Source organism: Oryctolagus cuniculus, chromosome 19, assembly GCF_051225735.1.
Source record: "Oryctolagus cuniculus isolate XC-2025 breed Fujian yellow rabbit chromosome 19, ASM5122573v1, whole genome shotgun sequence".
Classification (NCBI taxonomy): domain Eukaryota; kingdom Metazoa; phylum Chordata; class Mammalia; order Lagomorpha; family Leporidae; genus Oryctolagus; species Oryctolagus cuniculus.
Window position 1 is genome coordinate 34,342,292 of NC_142885.1, and position 18,983 is coordinate 34,361,274.

Genomic DNA, 18,983 nt, shown 5'->3' on the forward strand with positions numbered 1-18,983 from the left:
AAGCAGCAAAACCAAAAATAGACAAGCCTGACTACATCAAGGTGAAAAGCTTCCACACAGCAAAGAGAACATCAACAAAGTGAAAGGCAGCCTATGGAATGGGTGAAAATATTTGCATACCTTATGATAAGGGGTTAATATCCAAAATGTACAAGGCTCTCTTAGAATTCAATAGCATAAACAAACAAAAACCAAATAAATCCATTAAAATAAGGACAAGGGACTTGAATGGAGATTTTTAATAGGAAGACATAGAGATGGTCATCTGGTATATGAAAAATTGCTCAGTACCATTAATTAGCAGGTAATAGCAGATCAAACCACAGAGATGTCACTTATTAGGGTATATATGGGAAATATAGGGTATATATATATATAAATATGGGAAAATGGAAAAAATTGAGATCCTTATACAGTGTTGTTGGGAATGGGAAAATAATATGGAGGTCCCTTAAAAATAAAATTAGAATTAGCATATGATAACAGGCCCGCTTTTGGGTAAATGTTCAAAAGAACTGAAATCAACATCTCAAGGAGGTACTAGCACAGTGACATTCATTTCAACATTATTTATATATGGATTCAACACAAAATGTCCATTGACAGATAAATGGGTAAAAAATTGTAGTATATATGTGCAATGTAATTACTCAGCCTTACAAGGGAAGGAGATCCTGTTATTTGTGAAAAGATGGCTAGACCTGAACGACATTATGCTAAGTGAAACAATTCAGTCACAAAAGGACAAATACTGTATGATTCCACTTATTTGGGGTATGTAAGCTAGCCAGACTCATACAAGCAGTACTGAAGTGATGGTGGTTGCCAGAAGCTGGCACTAGGTGAAATGGGAAATTCTTTTTCTTTCTTATTTTTTTCCCCTGAATAAACCTTTTGTTTAATGAGTACAGATTTCCTAAGTACAACTTTAGGAATATAATTATTCCTCCCATCATACCTGCCCTCCCACCCCTACTCCCATCCCATCTCCTCCTCCCTCTCCCATTCCCACCCCCATTCCAGGATGGGTTTTGACTCATGTCTGCATCCCCTACTCTAGCAGATAATATGAATGCGTGCTGAAGCCATATGTATTTTGAGCCTCCTGGTGACATTGTGAAGAGTGGATAGAGAGGGGCAAGACTGGACACATGAAGGCAACTAGGGGAGTCATGGCAGGAATCTAGGTGAAGGATGGTGGGGCCAGGAAGACTGAGAGGATGGGACTGACTGAACAGATTGAAAAGCAGAACTTAGGTGTAGGAGGAGAGGGAGAAAGGGAGAAGGAAGAGCCAGAAATTAAAAAAAATATATTGTATTTATTTATTTGAGAAGTAGAGTTACAGACAGTGAGAGGGAGAGACAGAAAGAAAGCTCTTCTTTCCATTGATTCACTTCCCAAATGGCCAAACAGCTGCGCTGATCTGAAGTCAGGAGCCAGGTGCTTCTTCCTGGTCTCTCATGTGGGTGCAGGGGCCCAAGTATTTGGACCATTTTCCAGTGCTTTCCCAGGCCATAGCAGAGAGCTGGATTGGAAGAGGAGCGGCTGGGACTTGAACCGGCACCTATATGGGATGCCGGCGCTGCGGGCAGAGGATTAACCTACTGTGCCAGAGTGCCAGCTCTGAGATGCTTTCTTGATATTTGGCTTGGGTGACTATGCTAATGCTGGTTCTGTTAATCCAGATAGGAAAAGGAACAGGTTTTGCAGAGAAAAGGAGAAATCCAGTGGTACCATCTTGTTGCCCAAAGGAATAAGAGAGCAGCTGAGCATGAAGGTGGAGATTAGATGGAAGGTCTGCACCAGGATAGCATCTGAATTCGCCAGAAGTAGGTGAGATTGCTTGCACTAGTGATTTCCAACACAAACACTACTTTAAAACTACCCAGGGAGCTTGTAAAGGGTGGCGGCAGAAGGATCCTGACATCTGCAGATTCTGCTTCATTTGGTCTGGTGCAGGACCAGCCCTTGTTATTTTAAAAATACTTCCCAGGGGATAGATGGTGGCATCTGCATCTAGATATGCATCTAGACCTGGGCTGAGAGCAGGAGAGGAAATGATAGAACCCTGAGGAGCAATTTAACTCATGCAGGCTAAATATCATCTTTGTTGGTCTGGTTGGTTACTTACATCCCTGCTACTTTGCTCATATACCTATTTAAAGTATTTACTGCATTTTATTGAAGTTATTTCTCATTTCCTGTTGTCTTGAGGTCTAGGACCATGCCTTATTTATCTATTCATCACTACTTTGTGTGGTACTTGATATATTTTAGAAACTTGAATAGTTGTTTGAATGGATCAGTTGGTAAATAACGTAAAACTGATCATGAATTTGTGGTTTTTGCAAGCTGACCACCAGTTTCTTGGCTGTTTAACAGGTCACTAGTCAAGCTTGCCTAGTCATTCTTGTTTTAAAAACACACAACACAATCTTTATAAATTAGTGTGTCTAATGATAATCTCCTCCATGACTTGGCTTTTAAGGTGGTTAATCCGTGATAGTTACTATAGAGTTCCATTCACACTTCATCTTTAGCACATACTATTTTTTTAAAAAAGATTTATTTATTTATTTGGGAGGCAGAGTTACAGAGAGGTAGAGACAGAGGTAGGTCTCCCTTATGGGTGCAGGGACCCAAGCACAAACCCATACCCATGTGGTATGCCAGTGCTGCAGGAGGAGGCTTGACCTACTAGGCCACAGCACCAGCCCCTAAAACATACTATTTAAAGTAGACCTTATTTCAGGTGGTTAAGGCATATAAATCTTAAAGTTTTTAAAAAATAAGCCAGCATTGTGGCATAGTGGTTTATATGCTGGCATCCCATATGGGTGCTGGTTTGAGTCCCAGCTGCTACACTTCTGATCTGGCTCCCTGCTAATGTTCCTGGGAAAGCAGTGGAGAGTGGCCCAAGTCCTTAGGCCCCTGTACTCCCATGGGAGACCCAGAAGAAGCTCCTGGCTCCTGATTTTGGACCAGTCCGGCTCCAGCTGTTGCAGCCATTTTTTTTTTTTTTTGTCTGTCTGTCTGTCTGTCTCTCTGTGATGAGGCCTTTTAAATAAATAAATAAATAAATCTTAAAAAAGAGCTTAGATTCTACAGTAAGGTGGAATCATAGCTTTTTTAGAAAAAAAACACATAGTTCTGATTTTAGGCTCATAAGCTTTGGGATTTTAATTAGAACAAAAACTGTCAAGTTGATAAAAGATCTTGAGCACTGACATACAAATTTCTTTTCTTTTTTTTTTTTTTTTTTGAAAACATTTATTTTATTTATTTGAAAGGCAGAGTTACAGAGAGAGGTGGAGACAGAGAGAGAGAGATCTTCCATCTACTGGTTCACTCCCTGGATGGCTGCAATGGCCAGGACTAGGCCAGACTGGAGCCAGGAGCCAGGAGCTTCTTCCAGGTCTCCCACATGCGTGGAATGGCCTAACTTGGGCCATTCACCATGGCTTTTGCAGGCACGTTAGCAGGGAGCTGAATCAGAAGTAGAGCAGCCTGGAATGGAACTGGCCTCCATTTGGGATGCCTGTGCTGCAGGCTGTGGCTTAATTTGCTAAGCCATAAGGCCAGCCCCACCAATTTCTTTTTAAAAGAAAGTAGGAAATTTTCATTAAGCCCTATATCTAAATGAGTCTCGGTAGCATTGGTGTTAGGGAGGGGGAAAAATCTGTAATTCCCAAATATTTAATTACATTTATAGGAAACTAGTAATTGCTGTTATATTGATATCATCATATTTTATAATTTCTCAGGGTTGGAGTTGTCTTTTTTCCCTGGTTCTTCAGATTTTTGTCACCTGTTTCTCTGTATAGAATTTGTGGTTGACAGTTGTTTAACCTTTGAAAACTTTGTTCAGATCTCCTTGACTTAAGATGAGAAATCTTGTCTTTGGACTTTGTTTTTCTCTGTATGTAATTTGTCATTTCTCCTTAGCTACTTTAATGAGTTTTTTCTTTGTCTTCAATTTTCAGAAATTTAATTATGAAGTATCTTGACTGCATGAATTTCTTTATTTATTTCTATTTATTTTATTTCTATTTATTTATTTCTATTATTATTCTATTTGGAGTTTTCTTACCTTCTTGAACCAAATTTGAGAAGTTTTCAGCCATTCCCTAGAATTATTTTTCAGTAGCACTTTCACCTCTTTTGATACCACTGTGATAATGGGAATGTTAGGTTTTTTTTGTTATTGTTACTGTCCACAGGGTATGAAACACTTCTCTTTTTTGTTTCCCTGTTGTTTAGATTGAGTAATTCCTGTTTTTCTACTTCCCATTTCAAGTTCACTGGTTCTTTCCTCTGTTATGTTCATTCTGCTGTTGAGACCACCCAGTGAGTTTTTGGTTATTGTAATGTATTTGCTTATTTTGGTTACTGTGTTTTTCAATTTCATAATTTCCATTTGTTTCTTTTCTCTATCTTCTATTTGGTGAGATTTTCTGGTTTTTTGTTTGTTTGAAGGATATATTGTAATTGCTTGTTAAAGCAGGATGGCTGCTTTAAAATCCTTGTCAAATAATTCCAACACATTTGTTAATTGTATTTTCTCATTCAAATTGTGATACTCTAAGTTCTGGGTATGATGTATGCTGGACATTTTGGATATTATGTGATGAACTATGGATCTTAATTTCAGTCTTCTATTTTCGTAGGTATCCACTTTAAGTTTTAGTTTTCCAATGTACTTTTTTCTGTAGCAGTTTTATTGAAATGCAGTTCACATTATCATACACTTATTGTTACATTTAAAGTGTAAAACTCATTTACTTTGAATATATTCACAGAGTTGCTCATTCATTATTGCAACCAATTTTAGAGCCTTTTCACTACCCCAAAAGAAACTTCCTACTCTACAAAGAACCATACCACATATTCCTTAGCCATCGCTCTCAACTCTCTTCCTCATTCCTTCCATCCCTAGGCAACCACTAGTCTATTTTCTGTCTCTGTAGGTGTATATTATAGAGTAGGAATATCTGTTCCAGACACATCATTTAAACAGAATCATATAATATATTGCCCTTCTGGCTTTTCTCATGCAGCACAATGTTTTCAGAGTTCTTTCATGCTGTGGCATGTATCAGTATTTCATTTATTTTTTTTAAACAGTTTTTTAAAATTGATGCAAATTAATTATATTATTTTTGGGTTCAGTGGACATTTCAATACATATATCCAATGTGCAATGAATAGATGAGGATAATTGGCATGTCTGTTTATTTAGGCATTTATCATTTCTTTTTGTTGAACATTCAAAATTTTTCTTCTAGATATTTTGAAATACTTAAGTATTGTCAACCACAGTTACACTACTGTGCCACGGAACATTAGAAGTTATTCCTCCAATATGACCGGACCCTGTTAACCATCCTCTCTCTTCAATTTCTTTTTATTACCAAATAATTATTTTTTTTAAAGATTTACTTATTTATTTGAAAGACAGAGTTACACAGAGAGAAGGGCAGAGAGAGAGGGAGGTCTTCCATCCATTGGTTCACTCCCCAATTGGCCGCAATGGCCGGAGCTGCACCTATCTGAAGCCAGGAGCCAGGAGCTGCTTCTGGGTCTTCCACATGGGTGCAGGGGTCCAAGGCCTTGGGCCATCTTCTACTGCTTTCCCAGGCCATAGCAGAGAGCTGGATTGGAAGTGGAGCAGCTGGGTCTTGAACTGGTGCCCCTATGGGATGCTGGCATTCCAGGCGGCAGCTTTACCCGCTACACCACAGTGCAGGCCCCATCAAATAATATTCTATTATATGGATATACCATATTTTATTCATTCATTACTCACATGGTGGGTATTTGCGTTATTTTCACATTACTATGAATAAGGCTGTCATGAACATTCATGTACAGGTTTTTCTGTGGACTTATTTTCCTTTCTTTGGGGTGTATACCTGGTGATAGAATTGCTAAGTCAGATGGCAACTCTGGAATGTATATTTAACATTCGGAGGAATTGCAAGACAGTGTTTGCAAGGTGACTATACCATTTTACATTTCCAGCAGCAGTGGATAAAGTTCTAGTTTGTCCACATCCTTGCTGACATTTGTTATTGTCTGACTTTTTTGATTCTAGCCATCTTAGTGGTATAAAGTAGCATTTTACTGTAGTTTTTGATTTCTGTTTCTCTAATGGCTTAAGCAGTTTTCCATGTGTCTTTTGGCCATTTGTATATCTTTGCAGAAATGTATGTTTTTTGCCCAGTTTTTAAAAATTGAGTTGTCTTTTTATTGATGAGTTGTAAGATTTTTCTTTTCTTTTCTTTTTAATATTTATTTATTTATTTGAAAGGCAGAGTTACAGAGAGGCAGAGGTAGAGAAAGAGAGGTCTTCCATCCAATGGTTCACTCCCTAGATGGTGTTAATGACCGAGCTGTGTCGATCTGAAGCCAGGAGCCAGGAGCCTCCTCTGGGTCTCCCACATGGGTACAGGGGCCCAAGAACTTGAGCCATCTTCTATTGCTCTTCCAGGCTGTGGCAGAGAGCAGGATTAGAAGTGGAGCAGCTGGGACTTGAACCGGTGCCCATATGGAATGCTGGCACTGCAGGCGGCTGCTTTACCTGCTATGCCACAGTGCCAGCCCCTAAGATTTCTTTATTTGAGTGAAGTCTGGTCTCTAGATCCTTTAGCAGACATAGGATTTTTCAAATATGAATCTAACAATTCTGTGAGTTTTCTTTACTTCTTTGCTGATATTCTTTGACTCACAGAGGTTTTAACTTTGGTGAAGCCAATTTATCTATTTTTTTTGTCCAGTTGGAAGTTTGATAAGAATTGCATTGAGTCTTTAGATCATGTCAGAGAATATTGCCATTTTAGTAGTATTTAGTCTTCTAATCTGTGATCATAGGATGTCTTTTTATTTATTTAGATCTTAATTTCATTTTTTTAAAAAGATTTATTTATTTTGAAAGAGTTACACAGAGAGTGAGAGCAAGAAAAAATACCTTCCATCCACTAGTTTCATCCACAGTGGCCAGACTGGGCCAGGCTGAAGCCAAAAGCCAGGAGCTTCATCTGGGTTTCCCATGTGGGTGCAGGGGCTCGAACACTTGGGCCACCTTCTACTGCTTTTCTCAGGCTGTTAGCAGGGAGCTGGATCAGAAGTGGAGCAGCCAGGACCTGAACCAGGACCCAAATCAGCACCCAGCATCACAGGCGGTGGCTTTTCCTGCTGTGCTAGAATTCTGGCCCCCTTAATTTCTTTCATTAATGTTTTCTAGCTTTCAGTGTATGAATCTTATACTTTCTTGCTAGTTTTCCTTCATATTTTATTTTTTTGGTGAGTATCTTGGTGCTTTTGTAAATGAAAATTTTTTATTGACATTTTTGTGTTGTAGCTGCTAGCATTTAGAAATACAACTGAATTTCTTATATTGATCTTGTATTTTGCAACCATAGTAAACTCATTTAATAGTTCTGATGGTTTCTTTAATGATTTAATAGGATTATATATGTAGGATAGTGTTCACTTCTTTCCAATCTTATAATTTATTTTTCTTGTGTACAATGGCTAGAGCTGGGCTGATCCGAAGCCAGGAGCCAGGAACATTTTCCTGGTCTCCCATTCATGTGCAGGGACCCAAGGACTTGGGCCAACTTCCACTACTTTCCCAGGCCATAGCAGAGAGCTAGATAGGAAATGGAACAGCCGAACTTGAACTGGTGCCCATATGGGATGTCGGTAATGCAGGCAGCAGCACCAGCACTACTCTGTGCATTTTCTTAGATGCCTTTGAAAGATTGATGATGTTTCCTTCTGTTTCTAGTTTATTCATTGTGTGTGTGTTTTTTTTTTTAAAGATTTACTTATGTATTTATAAGTCAGAGTTACACAGAGAGATGAGAGGCGGAGAGAGAGAGAGAGGGAGAGAGAGAGAGAGAGAGAGAGAGAGAGAGACATATCTTCCATCCACTGGTTCACTCCGCAATTGGCTGCAATGGCCGGAGCTGCGCCGATCTGAAGCCAGGAGCCAGGAGCTTCTTCCAGGTCTCCCATGAGGGTGCAGAGGCCCAAGGGCTTGGGCCATCTTTACTGCTTTCCCAGGCCATAGCAGAGAGCTGGATTGGAAGTGGAGCAGCTGGGTCTTGAACTGGCGCCCATATGGGATGCCGGCACTTCAGGCCAGGGTATTAACCTGCTGTGCCACAGCGCCGGCCCGGCAGTAATATTTGTATTGAACTAATCTTGCATTCAGGGTTAAATCACCCCTATTCATGATATGTGATTCTTAGTATGTTGCTGGTTTGGTTTGCTAATGTTTTTGTTGACGATACTGAATTTGTAATAATAAATATTGGTCCGTAGGTTTTTTTTTTTTGAATCAAGGTAAAACTAGCCTCATATTATGAGTTTAAAAGTATTTCCTCCTCTTTGGAGTTTTGTAGAGTTTTTTTAAGGATTGATGTTAATTCTTTAATGTTTGGTAGAATTCACCAGTGAATCTATCTGGTCCTGGGAAGTGTTTGGTTACTAATTCAGTCTGGTTACTTGTTACAGGTCTATTCAGATTTTTAAATTTCTTCTTGAATCAATTTTGGTAATTTGTGTCTTTTAGGAATTTATTTCATCTCTTATAAGATTTTATGGATTGCAGTTGTTTAAAATCATTTTTATTTCTATAAGGCTGGTATTTATGTCTCTTTTTTCATTATTGGTTTTAGCCATTTGAATCTTCTCTCTTGTTTTTTGTCAGTCCCACTAAAGGATTGTCAGCATTTTGATCTTTTCAAAGAACCAACATTTGGCTTTGTTCATTTTTCTCTATTGTCCTTCTAGTCTGTTTCTTTCATTGTAGTCTTAATTCATTCCTTCTGCTGACTCTAGGTTAGTTGCTCTTCTTTTTCTAATTTCTTAAGTAAGTTAGATTGCTGATTTGTAATCTTTTGATATAGGTGTTTACAGCAGTGAATCTAGCACTGCTTTTGGTATTTTATGTTTTCATCTCAAAGTATTTGGTAACTTTCCTTATAATTTCTTCATTGGCTCATTTTTTTTAGGAGAGTGGTATTTAATTTGCATGTATTTGTGAATATTGCAAACTTTTTTCTGTTATTTTCTAATTTTATATTATTGTGGGCAGATAAAATACTTTGTATGGCTTCAGTCTATTGGGAATTTTTCTGAGGTGTGCACTTGGTGTATTCTAGAGAATGTTCCATGTGGGCTTAAAAACAGAATGTGTTCTACTGTTGTTACCTGAAAGATTTTATAGATGTTTGTAAGATCTACTTCATTTGTAGGCCTGTTCAAGGCTTCTATTTTCTTGTTTCCTTATTTATCTAGTTGTTTTATCCAGTATTGAAATGGGATATTGAAGTCTCCAACTGTTATTGTTGAGTTGTCTGTTTCTCACTTCTGTCAGTTTTTGCTTCATGTATTTTGGAAACCTATTGTTAGTTACATATTGGTTTATAATTATTACATCTTTTTGATGAATTGATAGATTTGCCCTCTTATGTACTTTATGTACTTTTTTTTTTTTTTGTCTTTAGTAACATGTTTTGCCATAAAATGGCATCGAATCTAATAGTGTATAGACACTCCAGAGTCATTGTGTGGCTATTTGCATGTAAAAATTTTTTCTTTAAGCCTATTTGGCCTTTGAGTCTAACTGTGTGTCTTATAAAAAGCATATATCATGTTTTTCAGTTGTTTTGATCCATTCTCAGTCCCTGCCAATTGACAATTTTTAACCCATTTGCATTTGTTTTAATTTACATTTAATTTAATTACTTTAATTTACATTTGTATTTACTCATCCTTGTACATTAGTAACAGTAGTTTTGTTATTTGTTTTCCGTATGTTTTAAATCTTTTTTGATTCTGTATTCCTCTGCACTACGTTTGTTTGTGTTAAATATTTTCCAGTATATATTTTAATTATTTTTATTGTATTTTTTATTTTCCCCTGGTGATAATTTAGCCTCTGAGGAAAAATTAAAAAAAATCTGGTTAAGTTAATATAAACTTAATTTTTAAGTGGAAATGTATCTTTTAAAAATATTTATTTTATTTGTTTGAAAGTCAGAATTATATAGAGCGGTAGAAACAGAGAGAGAGAGTAGTCTTCCGTCCCCTGGTTCACTCACCAAATGGCCTCAACAGCTGGAGCTGGGCCAATCTGAAGCTAGGGACCAGCAGCTTCTTCTGTGTCTCATCTGTGGGTGCAGGGGCCCAAAGACTCAGGCCATCCTCTGCTACTTGGCTGGGCTGATCAGTAGGGAGCTGGATTGGAAGTGGAACAGCTGGGACTCAAACCAGTGCCCATATGGGAGCCAGTGCTGCAGGCTGGGGCTTTAACCCTCTGTGCCACAGTGCCAGCCCCATAAATGCATTTTTTATTAAATGTTGTTTTGAAACATTTCTTTTTAAAAACATTATTTATTTATTTGAAAGGTAGAATGATAGAAAAAGTTAATTCCCCAAATGCCCATGATAGCTGGGCCTGGGTCAAATTGAAGCCAGGAATCTCAAACTGCATAGGGTCTTCTGTGTATTGTCAGAGAACCAAGTGCGTGGGCCTTCATCTGCTGCTTTCCCAGGTGCATTATCAGGAAACTGAATCAGAAGCAGAGTGTCCTGGCCTCATATTGACACTCTAGTGTGGGATGCAGGTGTCCATACCATGGTCTAACTTCTGTGCCACAAAACCCACCCATTGATTTCAATAGCATACAAAAACTAAGCTTGATAGTTTTTATACAGTCTCCTTTTAATTCATAAAGGAAGAGTTATAAATGAAAATATGTTTATATATACAATTTTCCACATGTATTTATATAATTTTATTGGTGCTATTTATTTCTTAATGTGGATTTGAATTGCTGTCTAGAGTCCTTTCACGTTAGCCCTAAGAACTCCCTTTTTTCCTTTCCTTTCCTTTCCTTTCCTTTCCTTTCCTTTCCCTTTCCCTTTCCCTTTTCCTTTTCCTTTTCCTTTCCTTCCGTTTTTTTTTAAACGATTTTTATTTATTTATTTGAGAGGTAGAGTAACACACAGAGGGAGAGACAGAGAGAAAGGTCTTCCATCCACTGGTTCACTCCCCAAATAGCCCCAATGGCCACAGCTGCGCCCATATGAATCCAGGAGCCGGGAGCCAGGAGCTTCCTCCAGGTCTCCCACATGGATGCAGGGGCCCAAGAACTTGGGCCATCTTCTGCTGCTTTCCCAAGCCATTAGCAGGGAGCTGGATAGGAAGAGGAGCAGCTGGGACTCAAACTGGTGCCCATATGGGATCCTGGTGCCACAAGCAAAGGCTTAGCCTACTATGCCACAGTGCTGTCCCTTATTTCTTATAAAGAAGGTTTTCTAGGGATGAATTCTCTGTTTTTTCTTTGCTGGGGATGTCTGAGTTTTACATTCATTTTTGAAAGATGGATTTTTGAAATGCCGGATTTAGGATTCTTGGTTGATGCGCTTTTTTCCTTTAGCACTGAAATGTGTCATCTTACTGCCTTCTTGGCCTCTGTGGTTTTTAATGAGAAGTCAGTTTTCTATCTTAGTGAGGATTTTGTGTGTGATGAGTTGTTTTTCTCTGATGTCTTCAAGATCCTCTCTGTTTTTGCCTTTTGACAGTTTGACCATGATGTGTCTAGATGCAGATCTCTGAGTTTATCCTACTTGGTGTTTATTGAGTTCCTTGGAAGTTTCAGTTAGTATTTTTCATTGAATTTGGAAAATTTTCAGCCATTATTTCTGTAATTATAATGTTTTATGCCTGTAACCCTTTCCTTCTGGAACTTCTTTCCCCCCTTCTGTAACTTAGTATTAGTATGTTAGTATGTTGGTAAACTTGATGATGTCCCATCGTTAGTATGTTAGTATACTTGATGATGTCCCATAGTTTTGAGGATATGGTTCATTGTTTTCATTGTTTTTTCTTTCTATTCTTCAGACTGGATAATTGATCTGTCCTTAAGTTTGCTGATTCTTTCTTCTGCCAGCTTAAGTCTGTCTTTGAGCCCCTCTAGTGGATTTTTCCTTTCAGTTACTGTTCAACTCCAGAATTTTTATTTAATTCTTAAAAAAAAAAATTGTATCTCTGGAGCAGGCATGTAGCTTAACAATTAAAAGGCCCAATTCCTACATCAGAGGTTCTGACTTCACTTCCCAGCTCTGGCTCCTGACTCTAGTTTCCTGCCAGTACAGACCCTAGGAGGCAGTGTGATAACTGCAGGTAACTAGGTTCCTGCTACAGCTGGACTGAGTTCCTGGCTTTTGGATCTGGCCTGGGCCATTGTGAGCATTGGGAGAGTGAACCAGTAGATAGGAGGAGCTCTGTCTATCAGTCTGTTTCTCTGCTTCTCTAAATTTAAATAAAGTAATTTCTGTTTATTTGAATTTAATCCATATTTGATGAGCAATCATGCTAACAATTTCCTTTAATTCTTTTGTTTTTAAAGATTTATTTATTTGGAAGTCAGAGTTACAGAGGAGAGGTAGAGAGAGAGTAGAGAGAGAGAGAGTTCTTCCATCCTTTGGTTCACTCCCCAAATGGCTGCAACGGCCAGAGTTGGGCCGATTTGAAGCCAGGAGCTCCTTCCAGGACTCCCTGGGGCCCAAGCACTGGGGCTATCTTCCACTGCTTTCCCAGGTGCATTAGCAGAGAGCTGGATGGGAAGTGGAGCAGCTGGGACTTGAACTAGTTCCCATATGGAATGCCAGCACTGCAAGAGGCAGCTTTATCACTAAACCATGGCGCCAGCTCCTCCTTTAATCCTTTAGATATGTGCTCATTTAGGTTTTGCTTTGTTTTATTTTATTTTGAGAGGCAGAGACAGATAGAGCTCTCACCTGCTGGTTCACTTCCTATATGCTAGCAACAACTGGGGCTGAGCCAGGCTGAAACTGGGAGCCAGGGACTCAATTCAGGTTCCTCATGTGGGTATCGGACTCAACTACCTGAACCATCAGCATGCAGTCTCTGAGGGTGCATGTTAGAAGGAAGCTGGAATCAGGAGTAGAGCTAGGATTCAAACTCAGGTTCTCTGACATGGGATATGAGTGTCTTAACTGCTTGGCTGTATGCCTACCCCCTTGCTTACTTATTTGAATGTATATATAGTAGCTCCTCTTAAGTCTTTATCTAGCAAGTCCAATGTCTAGGCTTTCTCAGGGATAGTTTCTATTGACTGCCTTTCTTTCCCTGTGTGTATGGGTTATGCTTTTCTCTTTGTGTACAATAATTTTTTATTGAAAAGTAAATATTTTAAATAATGTAATATGGCTACCATGGAAATCAGATCCCTCTCCCTCCTAAGACTTTTTGTTGCTATTTGTTTTATGACTTTCTGGGATTAATTATTTGTTTGTGTTTTTTTTTGTCCTGTGTAACCACTGAAGTTTCCGCTTGCTTAGCTTAGTGGTCCACTAATAATTCCTTAAATGTATTGAACCAATATGTCTCCTAGCCTTTGCTGAGGGCTCTGTGTTTGCGTGTGTGTGTGTGTTGTGTCACCCCTTCAGTGTAACAGCAGTTTACAGTTGTGCCTTAGCCTTTGTGTCCTGCTGGTATAGTACATCAAGGGCAGCCAGTTATGAGAGGTTGGGGACTTCCCATAGCTCTTTGCTAGGCATGTGCATGCTTTCTGGTTTCTTAGGTATTTGTTGGAGTTTTTATTTGTATTTATATAATTTTTGTTTATGTTTTTGTTGTTTTTAAGAGGGAGACACACACACATAGAGAGATCGCCCATCTTCTGGTCTACTTCTCAAATGGGTGCAACAGCCTGGGCTGGGCCTGTCTGAAGCCAGAAGCCTTGAACTGCATCTGGGTCTCCTATGGGGTTGCAGGGACCAGGTACTTGGACCATCCTCTGCTTCTTTCCTAGCTGCATTATTAGCAGGGAGCTGGATTGGAAGTGGAGCACTGGAACTTGAACTGCTGCTCTTTTTTTTTTTTTTTTTTTTTTTTTTGAAAGGAAAGCTGTATTTATTCAAGTTGGAAACCCCCTGTCAAAGTGGCCAGGAGAAACTGCTGCTGTTATGGGATGTTGGTGTCGTAAGCAGTTAACTCAACCAGCTGCTCCACAATGCCAGCCCCATGTTGGAGTCTTTAAAAGCCCACTATGGACATCTCATTTTCCAGTTTTTTTGTTTTTGTTTTTGACGAACGCCTTGTTTGTCCCCAACTGTCCCCACTACAGGCAGTGTGACATTAAACAATTTCCTCTGATTATTTTTAACAAGTGACCTGGGAATAGCACTGTTCTCATCAGTGGAGATCTGATTCAATTCAAATCAAGATAATAAGTCCTGATAATGGAGCTTTTCCATTGAGCTGCTAGACAGGTTAAATGGCAATTTGAGGATGCTGTTTTGGGGAGGGCCCTAATCTGTTCTGCCCCCTACGTGGCTGCTGGGCTGCTAGTATTCATAACTACCATGTTTGTGAAGCTGTTGATTTTCAAGGCTCTGAAGGGAAAGGGGAATGGGGCAAATTAATATGCCACAAAGCTTGCTGGGAATTCTACTTGCTGGGAATCAGCCATTTTTTCTTGTCTAAGCATTCTTTGGATTTTTGCAAGCCTTTGGTTAGTTTTTTAGAGTTCTGAAATGGTTGACTTTGATCATTTTTACTAGTGTTCTTGTTACTTTTATATGGACTGTTGGAGGTCCTTAATCTGCTATTCTTCAAGTGCTTCCTCCTGCTTTTTCTTAGAAGTTTGTGCTTCACATTTGCAAGTTTATTTTAGGCCACAGAAAACTCTGAGATTCTGTAATTCTGTTTTTTCTATTTTATGTTATTATTTCCTAAACTCTGGCTAAGCTGATTCCTTAATATTTCCTTAATATATGCTCTCCTCTTCCACTTTTAGGCTTATTGTTTTCTTTGCTCAAAACACTTTTTCTCCCCTACCCGCACAATGGGCACAATGGGACTACTGCTTATTCTCTAAGATTCATTCATTCTCATGTCATTGTCTTTGTATAGCTTTTTCTGATCCCATAGATTGTGATCCTTTCTTTAGATTCCCATATGTCTTTGTTCATACTTTTTGTGTGGTCTTTTTGTTATTTCATGGCATATATGGCTAGTTTCTTTTAAGTGTTTTTTTTTTTTAATTTGGTTTTTTTTTTTTTTTTTTTTTTTTTGACAGGCAGAGTTAGACAGAGAGAGAGAGAGACACAGAGAAAGGTCTTCCTTTTTCCATTGGTTCGCCCCCCAAATGGCCGCTACGGCTGGTGCTGCGCCGATTGGAAGCCAGGAGCCAGGTGCCTCCTCCTGGTCTCCCATGCGGGTACAGGGCCCAAGCACTTGGGCCATCCTCCACTGCCCTCCTGGGCCACGGCAGAGAGCTGGACTGGAAAAGGAGCAACTGGGACTAGAACCCGGTGCCCATATGGATTGCCGGCACCACAGGTGGAGGATTAACAAGTGAGCTAATGGCACTGGCCCCTATGGCTAGTTTCGTATCTTCTCTGGTAAGTTCCTAGTTTTTTGAAGGTAGATGATGAATCCTACTCTTCTATATGCTCAATAAATATTTTATTGAAATGTAAGGGTAAAATTTTATAGCAAAACATTCCACATTTTAAGTATTGCTACTGGGGACTAATTTTATTTATTACTGAATTAAAGGAACTTTTCTACTCTGGACAAAGTAAATAGCAATGTATCATTGAACATATTGCTATACAGGGGATCTTCAGAAAGTTCATAGAAAATGTGTATTGTGAAAGAATATTCACAGATTTCAAAATGTTTTACACAAAAACATTTTTTAAGTTACATTTTTCCATGAACTTTTTGAATTCTGTTGTATAATCCTTAGAAAGTTACAAGAAAATAAAATGATAAAGGCAAAATGTAATGCTTACCACTGAAATTATTTTAATAGTAGTTTCTTTGCAAGGATTTGATGCCTAGTGGCCGGCATCCCAGGGCACCGGGTTCTGGTCCCAGTTGTTCCTCTTCCAGTCCAGCTCTCTGCTGTGGCCCGGAAGCAGTGGAGGATGGCCCAAGTGCTTGGGCCCCGGCACCTGCATGGGAGACCAGGAAGAAGCACCTGGCTCCTGGCTTCGGATCAGCGCAGTGCCGGCCATAGTGGCCATTTAGGGCGTGAACCAACGGAGGGAAGACCATTCTTTCTGTCTCTCTGTCTGTCTACAACTCTACCTGTCAAATAGCTTTTTACAGAGAAGATCATAGAATTTCAGCTTTGAGAAACTGAATCAGAGGCATAATTTCCCACAAAGGAAGTTGAGAACTTACTTAACATCTGAAAGTGACTGAGGTGAAGTAAAATTAAACTGTTTTAAAAAAATACAGGAGGGGTGGGCATTTGTCCCTCTAGTTAAGATGATGATTAAGATACCCATATCTTGTACTGGAGTACCTGGGTTCAAGTCCTGGCTTTTCTCCTGGTTCCAGCTTCCTGATAATGTGTAGTATGTACTGGCTTAAGTAGTTGGGTACCTTCCAGCCCTGTCGGAGACCTGGATTGAGTCTGCCAGGAGTGGGCTGGGCTGGACATTTAGAGAGTGAATCAGCAGATGGGAGTGCTTTCACTTTCTCTCTGTCTCTCTCTCTCCAATAAAATAAAGAAGTAAGTAAGTAAATAAATAATTTAAAAAACCCTTCACACAGCAAAGTTAAAACTATTTACTATGGTAATTTCTAGCCTCAATATATGTCTTTTCTCTCTTTTTTAACTTTTTGATTTTTAAAAATTATTCAAAAGCTTCACTTTTCAATTTAGCTTTCTGCCTCTGTGGTTGTGCCTTCAACATTTTCACAACAGTTTTCTACCCTTTGATGAGGATCCTGTTACGGACATATTTAGCCCACATGGAACCACCATAGGTCCTGCTGACATGATACTTTGTTTTAGACAATCTCATTAGGACTTTATGTTTCCCAACACGAACCCCTCAAAGTCTGCTTGGGTGTGAGCCACATGCAGATTTGGTTCCTTCCCAACCTTCTTAGTATAAAGGCAACAATTCTGTTACCAGGAGTTTGGGATGGTCTGGTTTTGTTGGAGGCTATATTGTAAGAAAGCCCATGGTGATATGTCAAATGCTGGACCATTCAGACCATCTCTAAGTACCATCCCAGAAAAGCTGTCTTTTCTCTCTTTAGACAAAATCTAGCTCTCCATTTTTTTTTCTTTTTAAGATTTATTTTATTTATCTGAAAGGCAAAGTGTCAGAGAAAGGTAGAGACAGAGATTGCTGTTCCACCTGCTAGTTCAGTCTCCAAATGGCTGCAGTGTCCGAGGACCTGGTCTAGGCTAAAGCCAAGAGCCTGGGACTCTATCCAGGTCTCCCATTTGGTGGCAAGTGCTCAAGTACTTGGGCCATAATCCATTGCTTTCCCAGGTGCATTAGAAGGGAACTGGGTCAGAGTGGAGCAGCTGGGTCTTATACTGCAGCTCTAGTATGGGATGCTGCCATTGCAGGTGCCAGCTTGACCCACTATACCAGAGTGCCAGCTCCCCAGCTCTTCATTCTCAGTCTCATCCAGATGAGGTCATCTGAGATTTTCAGAAAGAGCAGATATGCAAACTGTTCATTTATCCCAATAAAGCATAATACATTCATGTATTTAGAGTTGTCTTCTGTCATCCTAATTAGATCTGAAATGTTCATAATGGAATAATCCTAGAGAAAATACAAATCAAAAGCTAGGCATACTTTTAAAACCATATGCCAGCAAAAGCCTTCTAAGTAATAACAGATGTTATTTATTGAATTCATTTATTTACACTCTAAATTTACAAAATTCATTTATTTACACTGTAATTGCAGTATACATGAGTTTTTGGTCCTGCCAAGCCTAATGTCTGGTAAATACCGTAATGTAGTGAAAGGCCTGGGTTCTAGCTTAGTCAACAGTTTTGCAAATATTAATATATTAAACAAATTATTTATTTCCTTTGGGCCTCAGTTTCCTCACATGTCAAATTATTCTAGGACAAAAGTGTTCCTGCATCTTATCATTTGTTGCAACAAGTGTAAAGGATTACAAAAAGTAAGATTCTTCTTATTCATCAATTAGAGTAATTTATAGAGGCAGATGAAATGGACTGATTAACAACAGTGGATTAGAAGAGCAAGGATCAAAGGGAAAATCAGAGAAGTGAGCTTAAGTGTTAGTTTTGGAGTTTTAATGAGAAAGTTTTAATGTAGTGATTCAGTGTGCGTATGTATCATGTACTCAATACATATGTAGCTTATTATGTTATATACTATGGGGAAAGTGAAAAGGAAAAGATATAGTCAATATCTTCTGAGAACTCACAATTAATTCACTCACAGATGTACTTATAGCCATAATTAACTTACTGGCAATCAAGAACCGATTAGTTAACTTAAAAGTCTGTACTTACAGTGAGCTCACGGTTTACTGGAAAAACAGATAAATTACCATAATGACGTAAGAAGTGATGTGAAAGGGGTGCATATGGGTGCTAATAAGGACAACACCCACGTCATATGTAGCAGAGAGCTGTCTGGAAAGCTTCCTGGAAGTGATGGCATTGAAGCTGAATGTTGAAGGATGAGTGGGAGTTAGTAGGCAGGAGAGATGTGCAAAGGCTGCAGTGCATGTAGAGGCTTTGACAGTAAGGGATGGTTCGGGTTGATGAAAGCAGTATTGGGTGAGTGTGTCTATGTGGAGTGATGGTGACAGGTGGGAAGTGGTGAGAGAAGAGGCAGAGGGACAGACAACATTTGGGACTGGATTGCGATGATTTTTTTCTGAGAGTATTAGAAAGTCATTGAAGTGCTTAAGCATGGTAATGCTTTAAATACGTTTGTGTTTTAGAAAGATTATTCCTGAAAAGGATAGTGAATGAACTGGTTATAGGAAGTCAGAACTCAGTCATGGAGAAAGGATGAGATGAGGATTAAAGCTATGTCAGCAGGGAAAGAAAAGGGAAAGGCATAGATTAAAGAGAGATGAATGAGGAAGAATTGACAGGACTACCAGTTATCCATGCAGAGGTTAAAGGAG

General features: G+C 39.1%; 1 protein-coding gene and 1 pseudogene across 4 annotated transcripts in view; one reads left to right on the forward strand and one right to left on the reverse strand.

Moving 5' to 3' along the window:
* Positions 1-18,983, forward strand: part of TPST1 (tyrosylprotein sulfotransferase 1) — a 153,118-nt gene that overhangs the window by 16,569 nt on the left and 117,566 nt on the right. Inside the window, exon 2 of one of the 4 annotated variants that reach the window (XM_051836341.3) lies at positions 13,687-13,823. The exons of the other annotated variants lie outside the window; for them this stretch is intronic. The gene's annotated coding sequence lies outside the window, so the exon portion shown is untranslated. The remainder of the gene's footprint in view (positions 1-13,686; positions 13,824-18,983) is intronic. 4 annotated transcript variants of the gene reach the window in all.
* LOC138846903 (large ribosomal subunit protein eL34 pseudogene) lies at positions 16,697-17,057 on the reverse strand (annotated as a pseudogene).